We start from the raw sequence: 22,980 nt of genomic DNA, 5'->3' as shown, positions 1-22,980 counted from the left end.
CATTAAGTGAATGACCACTATGACAAATCTACTGCATATATATCCGGGGAAAACAGAAAAAAGAGACCACTCTATATTTTTAAACAAATCTGCATTTTTTTAAAATCCTGCTTTAATCCTGGTTCTGCAGACAGAGCAGCAGGTTGTTTCCAGGTTAAACATTTCTAAGAGAGCAGTACACAAGAACAAGGTGAAGCAGGAGACACTGGGAACGACCAGAAACCAGCCAGGTGGAGGGTAGAAGCAACATTCGAATGCCAGAGGTGACTGTCAACTTATCTGACAGCTTCTCATGAATCATGGGATGACATCAAGTGACCTTCAAAAGGAATGGGGAACATTAAGTGCAGGTATGAAGTGCACTGCTAGGACAGTTCGTATCAGGCTCCTAGAAGCAGGACTGAAGTCCCACAATATATATATATATATATATATATATATATATATATATATATATATATATATATTATTCACAGATGCTTGGGAAATAAATTGGGACTTGTGCTGTGATCTGCAAATTTTTTCCATGGCTGTGCACTGGGATACCAACCACTGGATTTCATCTAAATAACAAACACAGGGAAGTCATGATATTTATATGTCAGAGAGTCTCTGGGGGGGGAAGCTACTGGTCAGGATTTAATGCTCACACCATGTGTCCTGGGATCGATTCCCAACTGGGGACCAGCAGGTGTCAGCTTTTAAAGAATTTCCTACTAGAATCAATACCTCATTTTCATTTGCTAAGAACTAGAAGCTGACAATATGATTAATTTATATATACTAGCACATAGGGAGGCAACAACATGGATTTATGTTCCTAGAGCCACTTAACACTAGTAGTAAGGCCCGTGTATATGCACTCCGGAGCCTGTTAATGTATACAGGAGGATTAACAAGAGTCACGAAAAGGCACACCTGTATTTACTGGGTGACTGGGCTAATTTCACACAAACCATTACCAGGTCGGTTTGTGGAGCCTGGTTACCATTAACAAGTAACCCGGCATATGATATATTAACCAAGATTTGCAACACTAGGAGAATTAGTCCTCCAGACACAACATTGCACTGAGGTGGGTGATGGCATAGCAAGTAGATACTGCCAAAGCATGGAGCTTTGCTCACTTTAGGACCCAAAAGGGTCACTACAGTAGCTCTGACGTGGCTATAATTGGTTACCCTCAATAGAAGCCTGTAAAGAATAAATTGCAAGAACTGCAAACTCCTCCGTCCACTTTGGCTTGACTGAACGGAGAAAGTGTACTGCAAAAAAAAAAGTACAAAAAATCTACACCAGGATTTGTCTAACTTAGGCGAAAAGGAAATCCAGGCGTCGCGAACTAAAGCCAGCGTGGACATCTGCGAGTCTCAGCTCAGCAGGTTGCAGGGAGCTCATTACCGTTCAAAGCCCCCCCTCAGAACATCGGTCGATTCCCCTGGATGATACAGGCCCTCTAAAGCAGCCCCCATCGCTGTGGAGTGGATTATTTTTTTGCTGTTATGTAACGGGCTCGGGGAACGTGGAGCCTTCTTATGAAATGTGCTCATTCCAGAGCTACACGGGGGGGACAAAGAGGGAGAAAAACAGACTCACGCAAGATTCACCATGGGGGGGACGGGGGGGGTAACCACTGTGCACAGGACATGGGTGCAGTCCCTAGGCTTACCTGCCCGCAGGGTACAGCTCTGAGGCATCTCCCACCCCCCTGTGTCCGGCTGCTATCTCACGGCTCAGCTCTGGCCTCGACGAGAGCCCATCTGTGGTGCAGATAATGTGGAGCACTGCAGTCGCCCACTCGTCACTCTCAGTGACGCGTGTGTGTGTGTGTGTGTGTGTGTGTGCGCGCAGAAGGCAGTGAGTGAGTGCACGCATGTGTGTATGCATGTGGATGTCTGTGTGTGCGTGTCAGTCAGTGTGTGTTCGTGTATGTGTGTGTGCGCAGAAGCCAGTAAGTGAGTGTGTGTGCATGAGTGTGTGTGAGTGTGTATGTGCTTGAGTGAGTGTGAGTGTGTGACAGTGTGTTTGTGTGACAGCGTGTGTGTTACAGTGTGTGTGTATGTGGGTGTGTGTAACAGTGTGCGTGACAGTGTGAGTGTGTGTGTGTGTATGAGTTCTTCAGTGGCCTAACGCATAATCCTATAACATTCCGCTTGGATGGTTCATGCAGAGCTGCACTGGGGGGATGGGGGAGAGAAATATGGGGAGGAGGGAGGGGGGCAGAGACAGAAGAAAATTGTGAGGGGGGGTGGGGTTGTCATGTCTGGGGATGACCGGAGACTACACTGGCACCGAGAGACCATGTGACAGCATGCTGATTGGCCAGGTCCAGCCAATGGAGCAGAATCGCCTACCTGCTTCTGCTGATTGGTCAGGCTTAGTGACAGAACCTGGAGACCAACCCGCCCAAACCCCTCCCCTCACCCTTCACCACGGCACTGGTCTCAGTAGCAGCAACCTGAGGTCAAGGTAGGACAGGCGGAGAGGAGGAAGTGCTCAGAAGACGTGTGATGTCTCTGGGATCTCTGTGCAAGGGTGCGCATGCGCGTTTCCCTTTGCTGTAGAGCAAGAAACCCCAAAACACAGCATGTGTCAGGATGTTCTTCCGTTAATCTGCAGTCGCTAAGCACTACTGCAATTTCCTTTTTTTTTTATAAAAAGGTTGTGTGTTTATGAGATTTACTGCAGATGTTCTACATTGAACGGGAGAGGAAATACAAAGTCCCCACATTGAGAGGCAAACAATCTTGTGTTTGTGTGCAGGAGGGGTGGTTGGGGGGGTTGGGTCTAAGGTGGTTATGGAGACTCCATCCCAGGTCGGGGTGACTGGGAGGGAGCAGAAGCGTGGACTGTCCGGGGGGGTCCCCGAGGACCGGGTTGAGAAACACTGGTCTAAGGTTCCAGCACAGGGGAGCTTTGAAGGCTGATATCAACAGAGGTTCTCATATTACTGGGAGGTCAAAGGAACAAGCTTTATCTCTCTGGGCCACATGAAGTAGCCACTGAAGCTATGGTCTGTGCCAAAGAACATCAAAATGCAGCTTCCACTGCGTTACAGAGGTGCAAATGAAACCATCGCATGGTCCCTTCGTCTAAACGATACCTGCAAACCGAGCTTATCTGTCCCTCATAGAAAATCTATTTTAGCTGCTGCTGCTGCAAAAAAAACATTGTTTTCATGCAATTTTCAGCTGCCAGGTTTAATAATTTATTCAGTAACACTTCCCTTCATACCAGGCAAATACCACTTACATTTTGACATTATTCTTATAAACATTTGTGAATATTGCAGTAGGTGTTTGTGAACATATACCTGCTTATGTCATGTATCATCACTTTTAATATATATATATATATATATATATATATATATATATATATATATATATATATATATATATATATATATATATATATATATATATATATATGTTACATTATGCTATGCCATGCTATACTATGTTATACTATATTATATAGTTATATATTATATATTTTATTATTATATATTTTATAATAATAAAATATATATTTTAATAAATATTGTCATATTTCCTCATATGTAGGGCATTGTTAGGTATTACCTTTATTCTTCAGAGGATAGCAGTGAAATATTCTATGTAACATCACATATGTCTGCTAGTGATTGACAGAATCCCCTTACTCTAGTCCTCTGTTTTCGTTATATTTATGGAGTTTCAAGTATAATACTAAGTAGCAATATTTCAGCAACTATATATTTAAGTCATAATGTAATAGGGGGTACAGGGTTTACAGACGCAATCAGGGCAGATTGGCAAAGGGCATCCACCCCCATGGGAGCTGGGGGGTTTGGTGGGTGCAGTCATCAAGCACCTGTCCAGTATCCTGGAGGGCTGTCAGCGTTTCCCCGTGACATCGACAGGGTGACAAAGCAGTCGTAGGACACGCATTCCTTCCGGTTCTCTGGAGCTTTGCCGCCCAGTTACACACCTGCTCCCTCATATTTCAATAATCTCCAGGGAATGGAGCAGGAACAGCCCGGGATGCCGGCGGACCTACGCGACAAGCTAAACAATTACACGACAAACCAGAGTCCAGCTACCAACCTCTGCATAACGATGCACTACTGAAATAAGTCATGCATCACAATGCATTAAAGATCAATAAGTAAGACTTAGTTTGTGGTTAATTAATACACAATTAATAGCATAATACTGTATTTGTATTTGTGCCCCATGAAGTGAAGTGTTACCGGTTTTGTAAAGGACACCGTGTAATCAGTGTGATTTATACCTCACTGGCGGTTTCACCCATTGTTAATGTGAAGGCTGTATTTGTTGGGCCATGGGAACATCTGAGGTGGGAGACCATCGGAAGGAATTGCACCTGGCTGTTGCTCTTGGAATATAACATCATGGACAGGGCACGCCAGGAAGTAGGGGCCAGGAGGCAGGGGCCAGGAGGTAGAGGCCAGGAGGTAGGGGCCAGGAGATAGAGGCCAGGATGTTGGGGCCAGGAGATAGAGGCTAGGAGATAGGGGCCAGGAGGTAGGGGCCAGGAGATAGAGGACAGGATGTTGGGGCCAGGAGATAGATGCTAGGAGATAGGGGCCAGGAGGCAGGGGCCAGGAAGTAGGGGCAAGGAGAGAGAGGCCAGGAGGTAGAGGCCAGGAGATAGAGGTCAGATGATAAGGGCCAGGAGGTTGGGGCCAGGAGATAGAGGCCAGGAGGTAGGGGACAGGAAAAAAAGGGGCCAGGAGATGGAGGCCAGGAGATAGAGGCCAGGAGGTAAGGGCCAGGAGGCAGGAGCCAGGAAGTAGAGGCCAGGAGGTAGGGGCCAGGAGATAGAGTCCAGGAGATTGGGGCCAGGAGATAAGGGCCAGGACGCAGAGGCCAGGAGGTAGAGGCCAGGATGCAGGGGCCAGAAGGTAGAGGCCAGGAGGTAGGGGCCAGGTGATGCTTGAATGATAGCAAATATTTGATGGAGTATTTCTATTTTCACAATTTAATTAATTGCAAAGTCAAAAACAACAGATGATCTAATTGCAGTTAAAGTACAATATACATATATTATGAGAAGGAGTAAGGCGGTCAGATGGAAGGTAGATGTTCTGTGGGTTGCCACAGTGACCTAGCAGTAAAGTGATCTTTTCAGCTGAACATCACTTGATATTTTTGGGTAAAACTGGAGCTTTACTATCTGACCATGGCAGGAATCTGCATTCGGTAACTCAGTACTGAACTGATCTTATTCTGAGCTCATAGGAAAAAGTCTAATTAAACATTTCATATTTGTCCCCTGATCTATGAGATTCTGCCCTGGAATCGGTTCATTTTTTAGAACTGCATTGTCACAGTGACCTCAGTAGTACTTTGATGTTATTACCCAAGCAGTGGAATCGTGCAGGTGGAGATGCTGCTGAGTGATTAGCTCTATCACCGTCTCCCACCCCCTTTAAAGGTCTCTGGCAGCTCCTGGACAATGAGGCAATGAGGGCACTTCTAATCAAAGTGTGTGTCTGCTAAGGTTGCCGTTCCCCCTTATTTAAGTATTCATGGGATCACTGTCTTGTGTATTCTGATGAGGATTAATTTGCACTTTAAATTCATTTAAGGAAAATTTATGAATAAATTAAGAATAAATTAAGAAGAAAAAACGTTCTAAATGCACCATTAACGTGCTCATACTCGGTGGGCTCTTTGGTGCTATTTTGAAACTAACGAGGGCTCTCAGTCGTACTCATACAGAAATATGGAGGATGATCATTGGCTGCCCCGGACTGGATGGGTGAGGTGTAGCTCAGATCTCAGCCTTGATTTATCTGTGGTGGGCGAACAAGAAGCCACATGGGTAGATTCAGTGGCACACGCGGGTTTGCTTCGGTGTGTGCCACAGAACGCCCAGCTGTCATGGGTGCTCCTGACGGCTCCTTAAAGGGTGCAGGAGCGCGGGAGAAGGTGTTAGAAATGGCAGCGCCTACGAGCTCGGCCTGACGGCAGCTCACCACATCCTGGGCCAGCCGGGTCTGAAAACGACAGGCGATGTCACCACTTGTTAGCTGCAAACTTTTTTTTGGGAAAAGCTGGAAAATGTTGCATTACGAAGAGAAACCCAAAAGGCACTGAAAGAGAACCAGTTCTGCAGTTCATTCTTACTTCACCAAAAAAGGTCTGTTTTGATTAGCTACGCTTTATAGTAATTTAATCTTCCACTAATTAGACAAAGGCAGGGGTGCTATGAAAGTGTATCATTTTGGGACCCCAGTCAAATTATGTCAATTAGGGCCCCATGGAATAGTCCTAACTCCCTCCCCTCCCTTTATGGACAAAGGTAAACCTTTTACTTCATACTGATTATGGACAAAAAAATGCAGTGCCTTTCTGTAGGTGTTTGCAGAAACGGTTACCGAACAGGCCCACGTTAAGCGGAACCGCCAGGCCCTTTGGCCCCCTTATCAGCCCCTGCATCTCGCTCCCTGTGACACGCGTGTGCGACCCACCTCCCCTCCCTGCCCCCCAGCGTCGCCATAACCTTCATGCACGAAAAACCTCGAGTCACCTCTTTACCCCCCGCCCGCCCCCCTCCCACTGCTGTATCCACACCACTGCAGCATCCACAAGGCTCGCAGATACAAAGCCCAAGGTCGACAGTGCCGCATGCAGCACGGGTGCCGCGAAAGGCTCGTCGCCGCTTCCCCCCGTTCTCCTCACAGACCTGGCATCGAGTTTCCTGGATCGTCAGAGTCCCACCATGGCCCCCCTCCCCCACTGAGCTAATGGAGTCTTCCGCCAGGCATCCTGCCAGCCTCGCGGCCCCCTGGACGTCAGCTCCTCCGTGCTCATCAGATTTGCCACTATTTTTATAGCAGCACCATCAATTATTAAGATGCCATTGTTAACAGATTCCAGGCTGGCCGGCCAGCCAACCCCCCCACTGGGCATTTAAAGGCCCCTAGGAGACTCAGAGCCAGAGTCCACTTCATGCCATCTTACACGGTAATTTAATGATACCGAAATACTATTACAAGCTATATCTCAAATAAATACTGCCACCACATTGAATCAAGCCTAACTTAGTCTCAACAGCCTAACTTAGTCTCAACAGCCAAACTTAATACAGCCCAGTGTAACTGGGGCGGATGGGGTGTTGCCTCTGCGTGGTGTTTGATGTTACGTGGTCCGCCGGTCAAATAAAGGAGTGAACCGTGGTTTGAACCGTCCAGTTTTATTCCTGGTAATCACAGAAACACTTGTTCACTGGCTGATAAAGTACTGGGGGGTAAATGGACACCTCTCCTTCCAGGGGCAACCGTAGGGGGCAGATTAATCCAGGTTGCTAACCACACGCTCCTCAGTATACAAAGCTATATCGCTGTTATTATATTACTATGGATTATATAATGTTATTAACTTAATACTATCAATATGCTTATAACTATATTACACATAGGAAAGTTATTGGTAATAAAATATATATAAGATATTATTCCTGTAGAGTGAGCGCAACAGGGACCCGCTCCTACCTCCTTCCATGCCTCCGGGCTACAGGAAAGAGTCCCGTGGGGGAGGGGAAATATAATGGGGAATATCAGCCTGGTGACCAGGTATCAATATAAAAGTCTCTGGTAGATCTTTGTGTAATTATACAAAACAAAGGCAGATGCAATTTTACTCTTTTACACCAGCATTTATAAAGCTGTTTGCTGTTGTGTTTGTCCTTGTGGTCGTACTAAAAAAAAAACAGAAGAAGAAGACGGACTTCATCCAGATTCCAGCTGAACCACAGGACAGGAAATCAATCGGACTGTATGTTAGTATGTTAGTCACCATTTGGAAACCGGGCACCTTGGAAAAATCCAGGTACACCATCCTCAAGCAGTGCCTCACACAGCCGCCTTCCCCTCCAAAGACACAGACAACACGTACGATTACACAGCAGGAGTGTCTGTCCTCAGCATTCCTCCAAATAGCTTATTCATACCATATCGCCACAGCTGTAGACGCAGGCAGTTCTAGATGCTATTTGGGGGGGGTTAAGCCCCCTATTTCTTGTCTCAGCCCCCTGAAAAATACATCCTGTATTTCTTCAGGGGGTGGAGCCTCCTTAATGGTCAAAGGGCCGACTGAGTTATTATAAATAACTAGGTGGCCACCCTGTTAAACACAAGCACTTTACCTGAATTTATTAAACTAATTTCCGTATCTACAGGTACATATAATCATTACTTGCTCTGGGAAAATTTTAATAACGATAATTAAGCCTTAACATGCCGTTTTGAGGTTGCAGTCGTCCCTGGGAAGGAGGTGTGAGATTGCCGGATCCAAAACGTCTATGAAGCAATACTTTGCTAGCAGCTCAGCCCTACGTCGGAGAGGCCAGCCGAGGCTATAAAATGACAAAGAGGAAATCCGACATCCCAGACTCCGCCTCCAAGCTAGTGCTCTTTCATGACACGCTGACTCATTAGCACAAAGTGTTTCACCAGACCGAAGGCCACCCTGCAGGTGCCAGTGATTAGAAGGGACCCGGCTAACTGTATTCGAAGAACAAAACAAAGAGCAGGAAGGGGAGTAAATGAATGTCATTATTTATGAGTACTCCTCAACACTAGCGTAGTGTTGAAGGGATGGTCACATGAGCCCAGGTCATGTGACCGAGGCAGACCAATGGTTCCTGAGCTTCCCTCCTAGGAACCTGCCATAGGAACGGGGACGTGTTTTTGCCAGATTTTCCTTTCAGCAGCGACCGATTCCGGGACTTTTGGCAGATTTCAAGAAAGTGAAAATGAATTTGGCAATGGGACTTGTTTAGAGTGAAATCCCACGACGGCAGGGTAGAGGGAGAGCGGTGGAGGTAAATGAGAGATGACTTGCCGATCAGAGGATCTGAGCTGCCCTGTCAGTGACAGAAAAAGCCCTCGGATTGTCAAGGAGGCGCTTTTAAACTCAAGGATCCTTCCTCATTTATGGCACCGCTGACGTGATGGGCCATATGTATTTGATGGGCATGTTTTAGCTACTGTAATTGCTGTTCCAGACAAACCCGCATGTCTCAGAAACTCCTCACACACAGCACCAGGGGCTCAGTCAACTTTAGCTGGGGCTTGACTTTTTTTTTTGAAGGAGAATAATTGGCATTGGGGCCTGTGGGACACGCCAAGTTGCCTACAAAGGAGAGCGACAGAATGGCACAGCACATGATCTGGTCACCTGACCTAAACACAGCAGAAATGGTTTGGGGGGAGTTTGACCAGAGACTGAAGGAAAAGCGGCCAATGAGGGACCACCTTTAGGAAGCCACCTCATGAAACTTTGATAGAGGAGACAGTAAGGTCAGCTAGTCCCTGGAACAATTGGGGTTAAGGGCCTTGCTCAAGGGTCAAATGGTGGGATCACTCTGCCGACCAAGGGATTGGAACCAGCAACTTTCTGATTCCCAAGTGTTAGGGTTGCACCTCCAACCAATTAATTGTTTTAGTCAGTGCATAATTTCATGTAAATTATTTTATACTTTTGATGTCTTTTTAAATAGTTCTGTCCAAAGTTTTTACAGGTACTGTATATTGTGAATTTTAGATTTCTGTTCTAAGTTTACTAGTTTTTTAAGATCCAATCTCACAAATTAAAGTAGACGCACCACATAACCCAATTGTTGCCCGACCACATACAAACACAAAAATCCAACAGCAGTAGATCAAGGTGGATTGGGCATCTATCAGACAAAAATCCATCATGACAAGTGAAACTGATGGTCTAGTTGGCACTGGTGACAGCCATCTCAACCAGGTCGTAAAGCAGAAGACAACGTAGCTCCAACTAGCCTAGTCCAAAGACACTGTGATGTCCCTGAGTTGAGCAGAAGTGCTTCCACACTGTGAACCTTCTATCACTTTCCTAAGTTTTGGGGCCATTAATCACTCAAATGAATCGAGAGTGCTCTCCTGCTCTCAGACACAGAGGTCTGGATCCTCACCGGAGTAGGAAGCTCAGGATTTAATGGCCAATGCTTCCGAGGAACGATCAGTCCGTGTGGATGATTGCATTGTGTGGACTTTCCATTATGCAGATGGCATCATGGTAAATTAAAATGATTGTGGAGGAAATTAAAAGGGTTTTTAAATATAGAAACCTTGGCGATTATGAAAGTTAACCTGCCCTGACCTGAGCGAGCCCATTACTTCCAGGCATCAGACCTGCGTCACAGAGCAACACAAGTCGGCCTCTGTTAATAGATCCTGTGTTTAGAACAGGCAAAGGGGCAGTAATAGAGGGAGCCACAGACCCTTCTGTTCTTGCTGCAGCTGGGGAGGACAGAGCCTGGACATAGATATTTAGGCAGAACAGGATGTGCAGTCCTCTGGAAGCCTTTGCATTATAGAAAGAAACGCTGATATATGTCACCTGTACAAGTCAGATCTATGATGCAAGAAGCGACTATTAGACCAGGAAACTACTGTGAGCAAAGAGAGGTTTGCAAAACATCTGAGCTGTGGTGTGATACGGCAAGGAGGAGATACACAAAAGCATACATGCATCCTTCAGTCTTCGATATAGCAGAAGGACACAGAGAGCCTAGAGTCTATGGGGGCAAACAGAAAAGCACAAAGACAGCGTCCAGACTGCATGTGGTGCCAGTCTGTCACAGGGAATTTCACACGCAACCCTCAATATGGTTATGGATACCTGGAGATCATCATATGGTGATAAACGAGATGAGAGCTAAAGAGTAAAATGCTATTAAGCTAGGGGCCATACTTTTAGTACATACGCACGGAAGGGGGGAGGGTCTAACAATTTGACCGAATTTTGCGTATGTGTGCGTATGCTGAGGGGGGGGGGGGTGAATCAATTTGAGAAATTTCAAAATTAAGTGTTTCGTTCACGATACCTGGCCTGCTGGATTGCATTCCATACGTGCATATAACTCAAAATGCGACATGAGTTTTTTAAGACGATCGGACTCTGTTTAAACAATATCTCATAAACGAAAAAAACAGGTTTGCAATGCACCACGGACCTCCGAAAAATCTGGTTTAAAAGGCGCTGTAACATTATGGAAATGGCGACCCATTTAGTTTTATCTGAAAGTGATTTTATTACAGTAAATCTCATGACATCATTCTTTAGTTATCCCCAAAGTTAACAGGAACGTTTGTAGCTCCAAAAAGCAGTGCACAAGTTGTCTGACGATCACCCATGCATATGTACACGGGGGGGGTCAACTACCCAGCGTACGTGTGCGTACGGGGGGAGGGGGGGGGTCCGAAAAATCTGTAAAATGTGCGTACGTACTAAAAGTATGGCCCCCTACATGTTAGGAGTACTGATGATTTTTACATGGCGTGTAGCTCTTCAGACAACAGGGAACATTAAGTGGAGATACTGGTGTAAAAACAACTTCAGTAATGACCCCACAAGAAATGTAATGCAGCAGTTGTTTGTCAGTACAGCACCTTGCTGTCTCCTGTTGCCCGCCACGCCACACCTAACTGCCATCGATCACGTCACTGCAGCAGCACTGGGCCACGTCCTTGGGGATCCACACCTGCCACACACCATCTTCTCCATGGTATCAGAACAAACCAAAGTCATTAAGGGGAAGAACCTCCAGCTGTGAGCCATTCTGCCAGGACCACTGCTGAGTACCGAAATGAAGGCAAGCAAACTGATACTGGACATGAACTTTGAACTTCCATCTTATATACTGTAACTGCATATCCAGTACAGGGTCACCATGACCCCACTGGAAGCACAGGGCTTAGATAAGGGATTCCCACATCGCAAAAAATGAAAATCTAAGCAAGTATAATTTTCTTATATTTAGATAAAATTCTAATTTCATTAAGAAACTGACTAACAACACATCTTATAAATAAGGTTAATTTGCTTGCATTTGTCATGCCCGGCTCGTCCGATCCTCGTCTGTGCCACGCCCCCTGATTATCCACGTGTGCTTCCCTGATCTTGCCCAGCTGTGTCCGATTATTTTCGCCCAGTCTCGTCTATTTCAGTCCACGTCTTGCCTTTCGTCCGTCATTGATGTTTGCTGGTGTTAGTCGATGTCAGTGCTGTCCCGTTCACCTCGTAGTCGTCCATCCCGCAATAATTCCCCATTTTCCCAGACTTCCGCCTGCCTGCTTGATCCTTCCCTACCTGCCAGCCTGCCCGCACACCCGCGATCCTGACAGCATTCTTAAGTACAGTTTTCTTACAGATAATTTTGCTAGTTTTATCTTGACTCAATAGAGGAACAGTTTATCTTAAATTTGAAAGGCAATTTGTTTTTTACAGTGTAGGATTGGATGCCAGTTCATTATGAGTTTTAGAATCACACGCAATCACACAGTATTGAAAATTCCTCTAACGGTTCCTCTAACTGCATGCTTTTGGCCTGTGGGAAAAAAATATCCCGGACAGTACAAATTAACAGAAATGTTAAAGAAGCTTCCAATTAGGCTATTTCTGGACTATGGCTGAATAGTCAAATATTCCTGACAGATTTCAAAACATCTAATTTAATTACAGAGAAAATAAATGAAAGAAAAAAATAAAAAGAGAACATTTTGCATTTATTACCTGTAAGTAATAGCTCACAATGTGAATCATGATAACAGATTAAAATAACAATATTAATCATAATTGTGCCAAAACGTTTTCCACTAACAGTGTCAGCATAACAAAGGTTAATGGTGTGGGGCTGGCTCTGAGTGATCTCTCATGTTGCCGTGGTGACTGATCACCAGCACTGCAGATGCAGGTAAAGCTAATAAAGCCCAGCTAGCTTTGATTAGCTCACTGCCACAGGGTCAGTGATGGTTGACTACGATTGGTCATTACAGTCATGCCCGGCTCGTCGGCTCCTCGTGTGTGCCACGCCCCCTGATTACCCACGTGTGCTTCCCTGATCGTCTCCAGCTTTGTCCGCTTACTTTGATTAGTCCCGTCCTATATAAGTCCTGGTCTTACCTGTTCACCTTGTCCGTCATTGTGGTTAGTTGTGGTTGGTGATGGTAGTCTCCCTGTTCCCTGTTCCCTGTTCCCTGTTCCCTGTTCCCTGTTCCCTGTTCCCTGTTCCCTGTTCCCTGTTCCCTGTTCCCTGTTCTAGTTTCCCCCCAATAAACCCTGACTTTGCCCCGATTTCTGACTGTTTTGCCTGATCTTTACCAGCCAGCCCGCACGATCGCCGTTTACCCAACTGTGATCGTGACAATTACATTCCCTATTTCTGTTTTTAACCAGTTTTTTTGTGAACTGGAATTCATCCTTATCTAGTGCTGACAATACCTTTTTTTGTTTTGTGACTGCATGTAACTAAAAGAACATCAATGGTCTCAAATCACAGGCACACTCTTGTAGAGGTGGGCGGCCAATGACAACAACCTTAAAAATGTCTCTCAGCCAGACCTCCAAACCCTCGGCTCCGGTAAAGCATCTTAGCAAGCTGACCTCAAGATTCATGCATAGAATAGGCAATAATGCAGAAAACAGGATGTATATAATCTACGTTATATTAAAGACTGGTGGTTAGCACAGAGGCCTCATACCCCTAGGATCAGGTGGCCAGTTCCCTCCACTGGTTCTGTGTGTTTGCATTTTCTCTTTGTCTTTACATGATTTTCCTCCTAGTTCTTGAGTTTCCTCCCACAGTCTGAAAACATTCAGTTCAGTGTCTCTGAATTGGCCGTTGCTTATAATTGTGCGAATGAGCGTGTGTCCGACAATGGACAGACAGAATGTCCGCTACCTCGTGTGCTGTGCTTCCCGAGACTTGCTCTAGGCTCACTGTGTCCCTGTACAGGATGAGCAGCAGGGACAGAATCTGGGGAAGAAGGGGTTAACAACCCCAGGCCCTGCGCTCTAGGGGGCCCCCTGCTGGTCTTGACATTTTTTTTTGTAACAAAACACATATATCACTACAAAACATTTAAATGTCAATTTTGGTTGAAATATATAATAATATATCTTAAATTTGGCCAATCGATCTGCCTGTGTGATACCTCCCACTGATCAGCGAATTTGCTGTCACACCACACTCTGATTAATATATCATTGACGTTCCATCATTTTTACTTCTCTCTCGTTTCTCTTTTGGCTCCAAAAAATAGCTGAAATGCCCCCTTAGGGGAGGCCCTACCCATGACAGCCTGGGGCCCCCAGGAAAGTTAGTCCACCTCCGATGATCGGTTAGGGAGGATGACTGGATGGATAACAGACAGCAGCTTGCTAAGAAATCCCGATATATCACGCGAAACGTCAGAACGTAAACCATGCACGGTTAACATGACTCCTTTATGTTCTATCGCAGGATGCAACGGCACATGAATCAGCGTCAGATTGAGGGCCGCAGATTTGAGGGCTGTAAGATGTCACGCAAAAACGAAATGCAGCGTCTCGTCTCTCAGATCACATCTGTGCTGCAGTGGTTACAGTGGTTATGTAACGCAGTTTCAGACCAGAGTGGAACGTGGGGGGAAGGGCGGCAAGTGGGTGTTGGCAGCCGTTTCCATACCAGTAATGCTGCGTATAGAGCCCACTATCTACCAGCACCTCACTGGTCGGTCCAAACCCCCCCTGGGTGATCTCTTAAGCATACCCAGCCATAAGAGCCCCAAGCTTCTCCTTAAAACCACCCATGGTGTCCCCTTGCCCGAATATCATAGATCCCCTTTAATAAAGACAGAATTCCAGCCAAAACTGACCTGCTGGAGACGTAACTTCAGCCTTTTTCTTTCCTTACCCACAATCCCGAGTTTCTGACATAACCAGGCATCGCCCCAAACTGTCAGTGTCCACCTACTGCAAACTGGAATTTGAAACTGGACATGGAAGCTGAAACCATGAGCAATGTCTCTGCTTGGCCAGGGAGTGTTTTCATGCGTGTCAAAAGACATGGCATAATGAGCAATGCTTTGCATTGACTCCTAACCCAGGATGGTATTTTCAACTGCTTATCTACTAAAACAGCTTTTTGATGGGATGTGCGTTTGTTTGTGTGTACATGTATATGCACAGTACCAGTAAAAAAAATTCTGACTTTTGGAATGGAAACCATAATTATCTACACTTTGAACAGAATGTACTAATATTAACAGGAGCTATAGTCTATAGTCAGCCCTATAGACTAATGAGTCAAAATGTGAAATATCTATGTCAAATATGTGTGTTTGTAAGACACATAGAAGGTGAATTGTGCCTGTGTGTCAAGATTGGAGACATCCGTCTCAGTGTCTGCGGCTGTTTTAGGCATGAAAGGGTCTATGATATGTGTGTAAGCCTGGGATTTACTTTGCACTGCGCAGCACAGGTTTGCCAAGTGGTTCCCTGTCCTTAGTCCTTACATCACATTTAATTATATTGATTTATTTTGCACCAATTCAAGTCATAGCTAAGCAGATAACACATCACCAACGACCTTCAAAACGGACCCTGAAAATAGACAGAAAACAAAAACACAGTTAAATGGAGGCCGATGAATCATCACTTAGTGACATCAGGGTGAAGCCCCCACCAGCAACTGGACCCTCCCCCGGCAGCTGAACAGCAGGCGAGGCTGTGAGAGGCAGCGATTGACGCAGGCTCTCTGTTCAGTCGCTTCTGAAGCTCTTTGATCCACAATATACACGAAATATAAACTGATATCTCATCCAGGATTATACTACAATTACGACCATGTAGAATTGAGGCAGATAGTGACAATAAAACTGCCATAAAAAAGGAAAGATTATAAAGATGATTAAGAATGACTGATAAGCATTAAAGCTCCTATTGTTTCCTTTGCTTTTTATTTTTAAATTGTATTTTAGTACACAGTATCACATTATCAACATGTATCACATTTCTGTTTTCTAACCAACATCTTTCCCTAAATTTTTCAACCATGATATAGCAAAAATATTATTAAAGTCAATTGGCAATGTCATCAGAGAGTAAATAAGCCTAGCGTAATCTAGCCACCAGTTTACATAGGCTATAATATCAGCCAATCATAAGCAATGTTGTTGGGACTACAGTTTTTATTAGCCAATAAGGACGCTGTACTGTGTACTACTCCCACTAACAGTGCTGGCTTGATCTGTGGCTATCCACACTACAGACTGCTCAGGCAGGAGTGCTGTCACAGCCCTCAGCAACCTAGAGGCAGCTCAAACAAACATTCTCTTTTCTATCAAGAAGTGGAGAAGTGCAATGCATTTAAACTAAGACCACAGAACTGTGAGGGGAAGAGTTGAAGTGGTAAAACAGGGTTGAGGGGAGGGGCGAGTAGGGGCTCCTGTAAGGTTCATACAGCCCACAGCTTTACCAAGCCTTGAGTGTCACTCACGGCAGGAACAGAGTTGTCAACTTTGCTGGCTGGAGTGACATCATCAGTTTGAGACAAGTCTGCACACACATTTACATGTATGTCACGGTTTTATTACCTTATAAATAGTCTGTAGGGTTTGCAGACTACCCCAACACTTTTGATGTCGCTAATTTTAGGTTTAGAGCGGAACGATATAGATTTGCCATGAGATTTCTCACGTAAGGGTGAGCGTCATGCCAGATGCGTGAGAGTTGGCGGCCCTGCAAGAACAAGCAGCTGGCCACCTGGACAAAACAGCAGAAGCGACTATATAACAAGACCAAGCACCCGACAGAGAGGTTTATAATGCGATAGAAATGAGTGCGTGTCACTGATGTTTAGCCGTGTGCTTGTCTATGATCAAATCCTAAGTCAAATATTAGCAACAGGGACATCGTTCTCTGTTAAATATTAATGGCATACCTCCTACGAATGACTTCTTTGAACCTCTTTTAACTTTTCCCCTCAGCTAGGCACTACAGATCAAGGAGACAGACAGACAGTTTCTTCGCACAAGCCATCGCCCCTATGAACAGCTGACCCTCATGCCTCAGATCAGTTGCACTGTGTCCCCCTTTTTAACAAGCAGTACCTCATTATTGTGAATAACTCACTGTACTTATTGAACTGTTTTGTACATATCGCATTAATTCCAGCAGTCCCTGCACTGACATGCACTCTTGCACTTTTTATACATTTATCAACAACACATCCACATTCTATATATCAACTAGATTGTATGACCAATGTCTTGTCTTGTCTTAACTGTGCCTGTACCTATGTATGTGAGCCACTGACAGCTGAGGCCAAATTCTCGATATGTGTGAACATGCTTGGCTGAATGAAAAGATTCCGATTCTGAAGATGGTGTCTGTGATTGGCCAGGATTAGGCACTACTGAGACTCCCAGAGTGTGATTAGCACAGGAAATAAGATGTAGGAGGTGAGGACTTACCTTCACCCCTTGGAAAAAAAGGTTTCCCAAAACCCCCTCGTCTCAGCCGTGATCCTGCAAAGCTTTGCTTTCAGGAAGCCCCTGAAAGAGAGCGATACAATAAAAAGTCTGTTTTTCAAAAAGCAGCCATTGTGCCTCTAGTACATTGTATCATTTCCTGTTAAAGATTAATTTACAGCTATGGTCTTATTGTAATACCCATAAGAATGACTTGCTAGGCTTTTATTGTGATACAGGACAGCAAATTAAACAGCTCTCTACTCTACCTGAAGACTCATGGGTAGAAATGAGTGATATATTTTTTTTAGTCTTCTGTGCAGTAAGACTAATGTGCCATGATTCTGAATCCCTGAGCACTATGCTCTTGACCTATGACAACATTTCACCTGCAGGAAATTCAATCAGTTGGAAACAAATATATTTTAATTTATAAAAAGCTGCATATGATATATTTAGCCATAAATCATGCAGCTGTCAGTTTCTCAAAGATCACCGCTTAGGCCTTCCTTGGGAACACACGCAGGGAATCACAGCACTGATGCAAACGCGAGAGAACACGACAAGAGCATAGTGTGATTACTGCATATCGTCCGTTCAAATCTTTTGAAACATTGTGGTTTGCCACAGAAGGATTGCCATTGTTTTCTCAAGAAGTCAGTTCCACTGAAAAGGTCTGGATGCTCCGCATTTGTGCCATTAACTTTCATATATCATAACGTCAACTGATAATCGAAGCAGTTCCCTACGAGATCGCCAACTTATCATCATTCTGATGGCAAATGGACAGCATTTATATAGCGCTTTTCTACTCTTATGAGTACTCAAAGTGCTTTACATCTCATGCCTCACATTCACCCATCCACACACACATTCACACACCGGTGGCAGAGGCTGCCATGCAAGGTGCCAACCTGCTCACCGGGAGCAATTTGGGGTCAGTGTCTTGCTGAAGGACACTCCAATGGGGTCAGAAGCAGGAGGAACCAGGGCTCGAACCTGCAACCCTCCGGTTGCCAAACGATAGCGCCACCATCTTCCCCACACAATGTATTTCTGTCAGGTGAAAATTCATATGGAGCAACATTCGGATGCTGATAAAAATGAGTCCTTTCATATTATGTAACTGCTGAAGGTCTAAGATGGGCGGTAAAGTTCAATAAAGCACATCTCTTTAATAAAAAGATGATTTATCAGATGATTTCCTCAACTGATGAGAAAACGAAGCAATATGTATGTCTTTCAGTTCAGGAAGAAGAAGAAATATTTCCCTGATTAAATTATGCCATTTCTTTTGGGGGTCATTTGAGAAAAATGGGACTGTCAAATCATAACGTGATTATCTAGTAAAACAGAGTAATAAATCATTATATATTAAGAAGCAAAAGGGAAAGAAAAACCACACGCTAAGCCTTGATGTCTATATGATTGTATTCCCTGGCCTTCGGAGAACACATATGGTGTTATCAACAGTCCGGTGTGGTTTCCATTGCTACTGCAGATATATTGGAATGGCAATAACTCAAAAACCATCTACCAAATCTTTTTCAAACTTTGCATAGGCATTGCATGGGTGAGGAAGTAAAACAGATTGCCCCAAAATTGAAGCAATGCAGCAGAGTGATGACCCTCAATCCCCTTAAGGCAATACCTGAAAAGGTTTTTAATGGATTATTTTCAAACTTTGCAGGGGCATTGCACAAATCCATACCTGGAACTGATTAGATTTTGAAACAGATTGACCCAAAATTTAAGTTTGCTGCTTAGTGATGGCAAAAAGAAGGGTGAAAGCAGATGACATTTGACAGTGTGAATGTGATAAATCAAAACTTATTTGATGGATCTTAATACTGTTTCACAAAAACTTTATAAAGATGAAGATCTACTCCTGGTTTCATTTTCAGACAAGTTGCCCCAAAAGAGAAGCAGCAAATCTGCCTGGCAGAAGGAGGGAAACAGCAGTTGCAGAACTCACTTGGTTTTGTGAACACAGTAACCCTTAAAGTATTATATGGATCTTTTTAAAACTTTGCAGGCACATTGTAGGGGGTGACAAACTGGAAATGATCAAATTCTGAGAGATGGCAGTTTCCGACATATGATCCTGTTGGCACAATGACTCAAATCTTTTTCAACCTTGGCGGACACGTTGACCTGATCAAATTTTGAGACAAATGGCATCAAAACAGAAGCAGTACTGCATTTGGACAGCAAAGAGACGGCCATGTGACACTTGATCTTGTCAGCACGATAATACAGAAATGGCTTTGCCGATCTTCTCCAAACTTTGCAGGCACATTGTTTTGGTTAACAATCTAGATCTGTTCAAATTCTGAGACAAATCTCAACAAAATTTAAGCAACAGTGATTAGTAACAGCAAAGAGAAGGATGGGATGATTAGAGGCTTATCCTCATGAACAGGATTAGTTTATTTTATCATTATATGCTCTATTTACCTTATCTGATCTTATTACATGTCACAAAAGCATGACATTGATGAAAATCTACATGTAAAACGGACACTGAATCAGATCCAAAAATGTAACTGCAATGACAAAAGGCAGCATAATTGGAACTGCCTGCAGAGGGCAGCCAAGAGTCCAAATATAGCCACCATCTTGTAAACACAGATCTGCCATCTAAACTTATTCCATGAATCTTTGTACAGGTGAGTAATTTTAAAATTGTGAGGTGTAAGATCATATTCTGAATATTCCATAACAAAGTTTATATTGATTGTTGTTGCTAGCAGTGTGGTAGACAGTTGACTTTGCCCGGACTCCAAGCTGTGCTCTCAACTGTGTTTGTGTGTGTTTGTGTTCCAGTCAAATATTTAGACACACCAAGCCACCTAAAAAGGAGTGTGAATGTGTGTCGCATCACATGACCTGGCCATCTGACCTAAACACAGCAGAAACGGTTTTGGTGGAGTTTGACCAGAGAGTGTCCAATGAATGCTCAGCATATGGGGGACCTCCTTCAGAACAGCTGGAAAAGCATCTTGAGTCCTGACTCACAGAGCCGCCCCTCCACCCAAAACAATTTTTTAGGTGTGTCCAAACTTTTGCCTGGTATTGCATTTGATAACACATCCAACAGAAAATACGGGTCTTATAGGTATACATTTCCCCGATTACCAAACATAATATGAGACAGAAAGATGTTCTTTCATATTTCCTTTCTAAAGAAGAGGAGAAGAGCATTCTCAGAATAATACTATTGTACAGGATAATACAAACACTCAACCTTGACAGGTGTGCTTGAGAAAGCTCATGAATAGTGATTGTCTAACATAAAACCTCCTCGCTAAGCGTGTTATAATTCAGGTGAAATGCGTGGGATCAGACTGCGTCAAACAACAAAAACAACCTTTCTTAGATACTTAATACAATGCTGTTCAGCTCACTTCCACAAGAAACACAAACCAGCATCTAAGGAGGTTATTACTGGTAAGTGGATCTTGCCCCTCTCCACTATCTACTGAGTAACATAAGTCAGTACAGGGAACAAGCAAACCCAGTCTTCCTGCATCAGGAATCTAATCGTTTCCAAGAAAGCGAACGCCCAGCACATTGGGAAGAAGACATGTGCAGCATTCCGCTGTCGGCGTGACAACGGTGCGAACGCATCACCCGAAATGTCATCCCCGCCGCAGTAATGAGAAGCCAGGCCTCTGGCCCCAAAGGTCCTCCTGTCCTGAGGGAAGCTAAGAGTCTGGCAGTAGATCAGAAATGGGCTCTTTTTTGGATTTCACAGACAGCCACTAATGAAGCAACCAAAGAAAATGCCCAAAGACAGGCAGTCCTCTGACAACGGGCTTTGAGAGAAACTGTTGCCTGTTGGAAGGAGATAAAAAAATGTGGCTAATTCACCACGACTCAGATGTTTCATTTCCAGTGCAGTCGGAATGGGATCCAGCTTAAAACTAACATCGACTGAAATCCTGCCCCTCTGCATGAATAAGTGGCCGGTGCTGGGGGCTATTGCAGGTTGAGCACAGTGCTGGGAGTGATTACGGTGCTTAAGCAAAAGTCTTAGGTATCCAAAGAAAATGATATTTAAATTATTTTCATCTTGCTGCAAAGCTATGATTCTATATCTGTCAATGTGTGTCCGCTTAGTCATTTCAGAACCTCTGCTAAAATCACTCCAGTATTTGCACATAACATCCAATATATCCATGTATTTTTTCACTCATCCACTGGCACATCTGTCTAATCGATACCTCATTTACTTTTAAAAACTAATTTAATTAATTAATTAAGTGAGCTGGTTGTGCAAAAAAAAAAAAAAAATACATGGAATGGCTGAGGTGCCCCTGGGGAGAGGTTCGGGAACTGAAGTTCTTCTCGCCATCCAACAAGACATCAGTGATCTTTTGAAGAAGATCACGGCACTCATGATGCTTGCAACTCTTCCGTACAAAGAATTAATGATTCCTTCTAGTGTGAAATTCCACCACAGTTTGTATCTTGGTCACGTGATTTTCCTACATTCCATATAAATCTTTATCCTAGAGACAGTAAGATATGAAATATATATCAACTCACTTCTGTTGCGGTTTGTGTATGAAGACTTGCTTTCCTCTTGTGGACCAAAGACATGCAGTTAGGTGATTTGGCATTTCTAAGATGTCCACTGAGTGAGTATATTTGGACTGGCGTCCTGCCTCTATGGCCCCCTGTGACCTTGTCCACAATAAGCAGGAAGATAGATGATATCAAAGCCAGCCAAGATAAATCTGAGGTGGTATAAAGGGAAATTTTCTTAAACCTGTTACCGGTATGATGTTTGTGGTGGCAGCATGTATCATTGCGATTTCAAATATATTTGATAAGTAACAGTGAACAGAATCACATGGTGTGGAAATAAAGGTGAACTGCTGATGAGACTTAATCTTTTAGGGTTTTACATCCCCTGTGCATGGATGGGCTCAGCACAACTGAGGTGGGGGGGGATATTAACTTTTGGTAGAATTGAAGGGACTGTCACATATTGTGAGATTTTATTCAACCCAAATTCAGTGGTAGGCACAGCTAACCAAAAAGTTAGCTTTGATAACCGTTAATCCAATAACTCAATCCAAGTTATCCGGCTAAGCAGGAAATCCAGCTGTTCTACTGTTCTACTGTTCAGGGTACTCCACTTCAACCTGACTTTATCTTCGTTCGCTTACATTTAGCCTAGACTACCTTAAATCTGTTATCGACCAATCAAGTCGTGTTTACATGTAGTCAGCCAACAGCGTGCCAGAAAGACTGTTGCAGATATGATGGGAACAAATTATGTATGATTTTAGGATTTACAAACGGTTTTTTGGTACCACGTTACAATAAGGCTCCCTTTTGCCACTTGTAAATGGTAGTAACTCATTAATAAAAAGAAAACTGCATAAAATTTATAACGTTTTTCAAATTGTCTATTAATAATTTACAAAGTATTACAACCTGAATAATAACCGGACTATAAATCATTCATAAACTCTTTATATGGGTAGCCTTATTGTAAAGTGGCACCCATTTTTTAACCATTAAGCTTTATTCAGTTAACCTCTGAAAAAAATTCTAGTAGAATTTAGCGGACGCAAAACCCTAATCCACTAAGGAAAAATCTATCTATCTATCTATCTATCTATCTATCTATCTATCTATCTATCTATCTATCTATCTATCTATCTATCTATCTATCTATCTATCTATCTATC

At 43.9% G+C, this 22,980-nt stretch overlaps 2 protein-coding genes across 4 annotated transcripts in view; one reads left to right on the top strand and one right to left on the bottom strand.

The window, feature by feature from the left end:
- The window catches only part of LOC125747266 (metabotropic glutamate receptor 4-like), a 398,550-nt gene that overhangs the window by 869 nt on the left and 374,701 nt on the right, over nucleotides 1-22,980 (top strand). The gene's annotated exons all lie outside the window — the stretch shown is intronic.
- Nucleotides 1-22,980, bottom strand: part of LOC125747270 (protein kinase C and casein kinase substrate in neurons protein 1-like) — a 54,844-nt gene that overhangs the window by 21,344 nt on the left and 10,520 nt on the right. Inside the window, exons 2-3 of one of the 3 annotated variants that reach the window (XM_049022271.1) lie at nucleotides 17,279-17,359; nucleotides 1,670-2,172 (exon numbers count right to left, since the gene is read on the bottom strand). The exons of 1 other annotated variant lie outside the window; for it this stretch is intronic. The gene's annotated coding sequence lies outside the window, so the exon portion shown is untranslated. The remainder of the gene's footprint in view (nucleotides 1-1,669; nucleotides 2,173-17,278; nucleotides 17,360-22,980) is intronic. One more of the 3 variants, XM_049022270.1, reaches the window with a different exon arrangement.

Source organism: Brienomyrus brachyistius, chromosome 8 (genome assembly GCF_023856365.1).
Source record: "Brienomyrus brachyistius isolate T26 chromosome 8, BBRACH_0.4, whole genome shotgun sequence".
NCBI lineage: Eukaryota > Metazoa > Chordata > Actinopteri > Osteoglossiformes > Mormyridae > Brienomyrus > Brienomyrus brachyistius.
The sequence above is the reverse complement of the archived record's forward strand: the minus strand, read 5'-3'. Positions and strand labels throughout refer to the sequence as shown.